Genomic DNA, 7,495 nt, shown 5'->3' with positions numbered 1-7,495 from the left:
CGCGAGTTGATTGTCGTGACGAAATCAGCTACTGCAAGTTATTTCGTTACGATCATGCGCATATGGGCCGCGCGGCGCGCCAGCTGTCGCTATGACTTGCGATTTCGTTTCAAATTTTATTTGAATTTCGTAACGTAATCAGGTCTACAAGTTCTGTCAATCTATCGAATCAACTACTGCGATTCATGTCGTTACGGCATCAGCTACTGCGGTGATTTCTGTACGGAAATTAGCTAATGCGAGCTATTTTCAGTACGAAATCATCAATTCTCATGATACAATTACGCGGCTCGGCGCTTGCCAGGTGGGCGCATGACTGATTCCGTGACGAAATAATGAAGTTGGGACAGATCTATGGGGCCGCAAGGGGCATGGGGGTCGTGCGTGTTCCCGCGTGCACGGCGTTGTACCCCCCCGCCCAAACGTTTCTGTTACGTGCGTGTCCTGCGTGTACGTTCGATGTACCTGCGTGGTACGTGCGGTGGTACCCGCGGCATCGGCCTGTACGAGGCTACGTGCGTGTACCGCGCTGCGTGTACGTGCGGGTATCTCGTTGTACGTGCGTGTACCCGCGGGCACGTGAGTGGATCTCCGTGGACAGTGGCGTGTACCCCGTGTGAGCCGTGCGTTGCTACCCGCCAGGGGACCTGCGTGGTACGTGCGTGTGTACCGGCGGGATCTGCGTGTTACGTGCGGGCTACCCGCGTGGACGTGCGCTGTACCGGAGTGTAGGGCGGGTCCCTACGTGCACGTGCGTCGCCGGTGTGTCGTGATGCGTGTACCCACACACAAAAATGCATCACGACCATCACACACACACACACACAGCCACACAAGCACACACACGACACACGCCACGACATCACACACGCTCACCACCACACACAACCACCACCGACGCGCCACACACACACCACACACCCACGCCGCCGCACACAGCACCGCAACCACACAGTCCGGACTGCAGTGTAAGATGGGACTCTGAGAGTACCAATCGCGAAACCTCCGAACACATGTCTACATCAGTCCGCGACTCATTAGGTACCGTTCGGACACATTCTATATGAAGGCCGCAGACCCATGCATGCTAAGACACCCGGTCAGCTGCATTCTGATCAGTCCGCGGACCCATGCGATACCTGCCGGACTCGGACTGCTACGTCCTGCCCATTCTGTATCAGTCGTGTCGCTGACATGTTCAGCTACCAATCCGGACCCCTTATATATCGCAGTCTGGTTATATATGGTGGGTAGTATATGTATATATGATAATATATAAGATTATAGGCATAATGAGATACATGAGTTTATTGTATGGGTATATGACACTTATATCAGGAGTAGAAATAGGGAGGTGTGACATCACTAAACAAAGAATTCGTCATTTACTAAGCGCTTTAAAACTCGATTTTACTGCGCGGACTCATCCAACGTGAGCTCAAAGCGGACACGCAGTACTGTTCGCCACGCATTGCGTGCGAAATCGTTGCCTCGTTAGCATCGCAATCCGGTAGAGACACCTAAAACGGACGAGCACGCATTCGCCATTCTTGGCCATCAAGGCCAACCGTGCGCGCCGACAGACGTGCCGCACAGGGTTACACGGGATCACGTCACGTGGCACGCAGGTACACGCACGGACACGAGATCACGCACGTACTACACGGGTCACGCTCGGGGGACCTCGGCGGACACGCCACGTGCACGGCGGGTTCACGCGTCAGCAGCACACGCAGCGTACACGCACATACACGTGGGTCCCGCAGCGGTGCACGCAGGGTAGCGAGCAGTCACCCCGGCTCACTTGGCGCCCTAGAGGTCGTTACAAAATCATTGATTTCGGTAACGAAATCAGGGTCAGGTCGAACTTGGCGCGCCGGCACGCCACGTATCGCATGAGTTCGTACGAAATGAACTGCGCCAGTAGCTGAGTTCGTAACAGACAATGACTCGCAGTCGTGATTTTTTCTGTCCACGAAATCGCTCGCGTAAGTTGATTTCGTAACAGAACGGACTGTGTAGACTTGATCGCGAACGAAATGACTTGTGTCTAGACTTTGATTTGCGTACGAAAGACTCGCAGTAGCTGATTTCGGTCACGACATAACTCGCAAGTAGGGCCTGATGTTCGAACGAACTATGACCGGCTAGTAGTTTGAGGTGTCGCTAACGTAAATTGATCTTGGTAACTGATTTCGCTGACGAAGATCCTAATTTTGTAACGAATAAGAGTCGCATGCCCGACCACTTGGCGCGGCGGCTGCGCGCAGGATAGATGATTTCGTACGAAATCACTCGCAGTAGCTGAGTTTCCGTCACGCGAATGCAGACGGCAGTGCTCTTGATTCGTAAGCGAAATGAGTCCAGGTAGTAGTTTGCTTTAGCGGTGAACGAAGATGGACCTTGGACTAGAGCGCGTTGACTTTCGGGACGAACTCATCATTGATCTTCGCTAACGGTCGATCGGTCGATGCGACCCTTGGGCGCCTCATATATGGAGTGCTGCGAGTGCTATTGATAGTGTCCGCATTCTTGGTTAGTATGATTGCCGTGGCGAGCACTCATGAAAGCAAGCCGACACGGACACGTCGCAGTGCGTGCGTGTGGGCAACGTGCTGCCGATACCTGCGTGCGTGTGGTGGTGCAATGACACGTGGGTGCGTGCGTGGCAATGTGCAGCGTGTGCGTCGGGTGGTATGGGCACGGACACGTCGGCGTGGGGCGTGCTGTGCACGTACCACGCTGCGTGGCGTGTGCGTGTGTTACGTCAGGTGCGTGCGTGCGGGCTGTACGTACACGTGTGGCGGGTTGTGCACTTGGTGTCTACGGTCAGCGTGCGTGCAGGTGTGGGGTGGACGGTACACGGGGCGGGTGTGCGTCGTGGTACGTACACGTGCTGTGAGGCCGCCGTGTGTGCAGGCGTCGTGGCACGTAAAACCACGTGCGACTGCGTGCGGTTCTTTCCTTAACTCGGGCGTCGGTGTGTACGGCACGTGCGTGGTGCGTGGGTGTACGTACACTGTGCCGTGCGTGCGGTGGCATGTGCACGTGTGCGGGCGTGTGTGCGTTGCCACGTACACGTGCGTGCGGGCGTGCGGTGTGCACGTAACGTGCGGCGTCCGCGTGCGGTTGTACATACCGGGGCGTGCGCGTGCGTGCGCGCTGTGCACGGACACGTGCCCTGTGCGTGGGCTGTCGTACATCGGGGCGTGGCGGGCGGGCTGCACGTCACTGCGGGTATATCATGGATTGGGGCACGTAGGGCGTCGTGCGGTGCGTGTGCCGGACACGTGCGTGCAGTGGTGTGCACGTTACACGGTAGGTCGTGCGGCCGTGGTCCGTACCGTGCGTGCGGGCGTGTATTGCGTGGCGTGGCACGCGGATACGCTGCGTGCGTGGCGGTGTACGTAACCTGGATTTTAGACGATGCTGTGCGGGGTGTATGCGGTTGGCGTGTTCAACGATACGTACTCACGTGTGGCGCCATCAAGTGCTCAGCTGCATGCTCTACTGTTGCGTGCGTGTTGTACGTCCTGGGCGTGCGGATCCTGTATGCTGCGTACGGGTCACGTACACGTGCGGCTGCGTGTGTACGTACACCGCGCGTCGCGTATAATTATTTGATTGTGCTTGGTCCTCGCTACGCGGACATGCGCGTGCTGCATTGCTGTGCGCTGCCATGCTCCTAAGACCCTATGATTTCACGTAGCGCTATGACGTAGGAGGTGCACGTACCGTGCGTGCGTATCGTGTGCACGTCGTACGCGGGTGGCGACAGTACTGCCCGGCGCCGGGGAGTGCGAGGGCCGAGGGGCGGCGCGGTACCGGTCACTCGGGGCGTTGGCTGGTGCGGGACCGGTACATGTGCTGCGGTGCTGCGGTGGCTGCACGGGTGCAGGTTGGTCCTAGTAGCGCGGCATGGCGCCACGTAAGCCAGCCCAAAACTTCAGTCTCATGTGTAGCGGTTGACTACGTCGCGCGTATGCTAGCCGTTACACGGTGCGTGTTGGGTGCCACGTACACTGTAGGCGCGTGCCGTGTGCAACTGGGAACAAGTGCGTTGCGTGTGCACGTGACTGCGTGGCGTGCGTGCCGTACACGGCTCCTACGAGATGGCGCTGATCTACACGAAAACAATGGCAAGCTCATGACCAAAAGAAGCGTCAAAGGCGGCGGCCGTGTGGTCTGCCGATGCTAAGTCGTAATTATTTATTGATTTTTGTTGCTGTGAACCGACTTGTAGGCATACTTTGTTATGTGGGCATTGTCGCCATAACATTAATGTAGCTGCGACGTCACGCAGTACAAACCACCGGTAAAGAACATCGATTTTTCACTAAGTTAGGCCTCAATAGTTCGCGGTCTGCTGATCAGTAATGGTGGGTCTTTACGTGAAAGATAGGCTCCCAAGTGGTCTTCTAATATAGTAACGGGTTTCAAATATTATGGTCATCCTCGCTTGCCCCTCGATTAATATGCGCTAGGTGAGTATTAGATTCAATTGCTGCGTTTAAAATGTTCTTACAAGACATTGCAAGTCTTTATGCGTCCGTCATCCTAGTTATATGGTTGATGGGCTAGCAGTGTCGTTTTTTTCAGTTGGCTTGTACATACCGGGTAAGGAATTGTCACTTAGTTAAGGATGCTATCCAAGGGAATAAAAACATATACATAGCCAAAAAATGGGTACTCATAAGAAGCAGATAATATATATTGTAGATAAGAATTAATATATTTCAATGCCTTTAATATAACACATGGTATATTTTAACAACTGTGACTTTAAATATAGTGCTGGCCCCGCTCGCGCCGGTCGACCGGTCCGACCGGCAGAAGCGGCTGTTTCTGAAGCCTGAGTCTCCGACAGCGACGGTCGCCGCGGCGACGCCGACGACGCCGCGTCTGACGCGTCACGGGAAGAGCCGCAGCTTCGACTCGGGCGTCGTCGACGGCGCGGATGCGGTCGTCATGGAGACGGTTGCCGTGGAGACGGTTGTCGCGGAGACGGCGTCAGCGGCAGGGACCGGTGCGGCGCGGCGTGAGGCTGCTCGGAGCATCGGCAAGGAGGTGTCGTCGTCGCGGCGACGCGTCCATGATGACCTCGCGTCACTGCGCAAGGTGCAGGATGTTATACAACAGGTAGCGCCACCGTAGCGCGGCGACATTGTGCGTAGGCAACGTTGTCGCATGTTTTACTTCATGATTTGGGCTACGTTTTACTTGTTTTTACTGTAAGTATTATTGTATCCCCCGCGACGAAGTCGGCGGGGATACTATGGTTTCATGTCTGTCCAGCTCTTTCCCTTCCGCTCTATAACTCGATCCCTAATTGCCCTAGCATGACCAAACATAGTCTACTTACACATCTTGGGGAGAAGGTGCGCAGCATACCAAAACCAGGTCACTACGACCTTTATTTGACCTTTACCTTGACCTTGATCATATTTCCCTTCCGCTCTATAACTCGGCCCCTAATTGACCTAACCCTACCAAACTTGGTATACTTACACATCTTGTGGAGAAGGTGTGTCGCGTACCAAAACCAGGTCACTGGGACCTTTATTTGACCTTGACATTGACCTTGATCTTATTTCCCTTCTGCTCTATAACTTGGCCCCTAATTGACCTAGCGCTACCAAACTTGGTATACTTACACATCTTGGGGAGAAGGTGTGTCGCGTACCAAAACCAGGTCACTGGGACCTTTATTTGACCTTGACATTGACCTTGATCATATTTCCCTTCTGCTCTATAACTCGGCCCCTAATTTACCTAGCGCAACCAAACTTGGTATACTTACACATCTTGGGGAGAATGTGTGTCGCGTACCAAAACCACGTCACTGCAGCTTTTATTTGACCTTGACCTTAATCATATTTCCCTTCCGCTCTATAACTCGGCCCCTAATTGACCTAGCGCAACCAAACTTGGTATACTTACACATCTTGGGGAGAAGGTGTGTCGCGTACTGAAACCCCTAAAGCAACCAATTTTAACATACTTGCACATCTCAGGCAGATGAGTTTTGTCTTTGTGACTTATTTAACTTTTCTTACCTTCTACGTCCTTGCAGAGATATTTCATTCATACTAGATCATGGGGAATACATGTGGTTGGTGACAACTGTCCTTTCTAGTTTCTCGTTATCGTTATCTTTGCCATCATCATCATTATCATCTTCATCTTAATCATCTTCGTCACCATTGTCCTCCACCATCGTCATCATCATTATCATGATTGTCATCACTTGTCATCCTCATCATGAACATCGTTATCATCGTTATTATAATTGCTCTTATAATTGCCATCATCATTATTAGATAAGATCGTCGATTTAGTTTATCGCAATTTCTACGATTGTCTGTGCGTTCTCATAGAATGCCGTGGAGACGGAGGCGGCGAAGCTTCTGCGATCCTGTGATAAGTTTATAGAGGGCGTTCACTCTGCTCCGCCGTCACCCGCTCACCGCCACCAGGACAACAAGAACGAGGTGAGAGACTCTGGTGCCAGTTAGCGTGTGCTGTCGTCTCAAATACCCGTGCACTTATGCACTTTATGCATAGTTTATACGTGAATTTTGATATGAACGTTTTACATTTTACACGTAGTTTATGTATCTATATTACATATAATCAGAAGTAGATAATAGGGACTTCTGTTTTACTTAAAATTTATATGTGATAATTTACATGTAATTTATACATGTAGTTTACATGTATTTTACACGCAATTTATACATGTTTTACATGTATTGTACATGTAATTACCTCTGCCAGGGGCTTGGCGGAGGTTATGTTTTCACCGGCGTGTGTTTGAGTGTTAGTTTGTGGGTTTGTGGGTTTGTGTACGCTCGCTGATTGGCTGATTGGCCCGCCGCCGCCGCCGCCGCGCCGGAACCGCCTGTATCATACAGGTTAAGCCTAACTGAAAAAGTTATGGACGGATTGTCATAAAATTTTCAGGATACGTCAGAAATGGGCTAACTTAGAATTGATGAGATTTTGGTGGTGATCCGGATCCAATTAATTAATTCATAAAATTTTTAGGATAGGTCAGAAATTGGGTAACTTAGAATTGATTACATTTTGGTGGTGATCCGGATCCAATTAATTAATTAACTAATTAATTAATTAATAAAATTTCCAGGATAGGTCAGAAATGGGGTAACTTAGAATTGATTACATTTTGGTGGTGATCCGGATCCAATTAATTAATTAACTAATTAATAAATTAATAAAATTTCCAGGATAGGTCAGAAATGGGGTAACTTAGAATTGATTACATTTTGGTGGTGATCCGGATCCAATTCATTCATTCATTCATTCATTCATTCAATAATAAAATTCTCAGGATAGGTCAGAAATGGGGTAACTTAGAATTGATTACATTTTGGTGGTGATCCGGATCCAATTCATTCATTCATTCATTCATTCATTCAATAATAAAATTCTCAGGATAGGTCAGAAATGGGGTAACTTAGAATTGATTACATTT

The 7,495-nt window shown here is 51.0% G+C and overlaps 1 protein-coding gene across 1 annotated transcript in view; it reads left to right on the top strand.

Annotated features, from left to right (window-relative positions):
* LOC106815501 (tubby-related protein 4-like) overlaps positions 1–7,495 on the top strand; it is a 35,590-nt gene that overhangs the window by 25,204 nt on the left and 2,891 nt on the right. The gene's annotated exons all lie outside the window — the stretch shown is intronic.

The sequence above is a fragment of the Priapulus caudatus genome, unplaced genomic scaffold, assembly GCF_000485595.1.
Source record: "Priapulus caudatus unplaced genomic scaffold, Priapulus_caudatus-5.0.1 Scaffold1131, whole genome shotgun sequence".
In the NCBI taxonomy this organism is placed as follows: domain Eukaryota; kingdom Metazoa; phylum Priapulida; class Priapulimorpha; order Priapulimorphida; family Priapulidae; genus Priapulus; species Priapulus caudatus.
The sequence above is the reverse complement of the archived record's forward strand: the minus strand, read 5'-3'. Positions and strand labels throughout refer to the sequence as shown.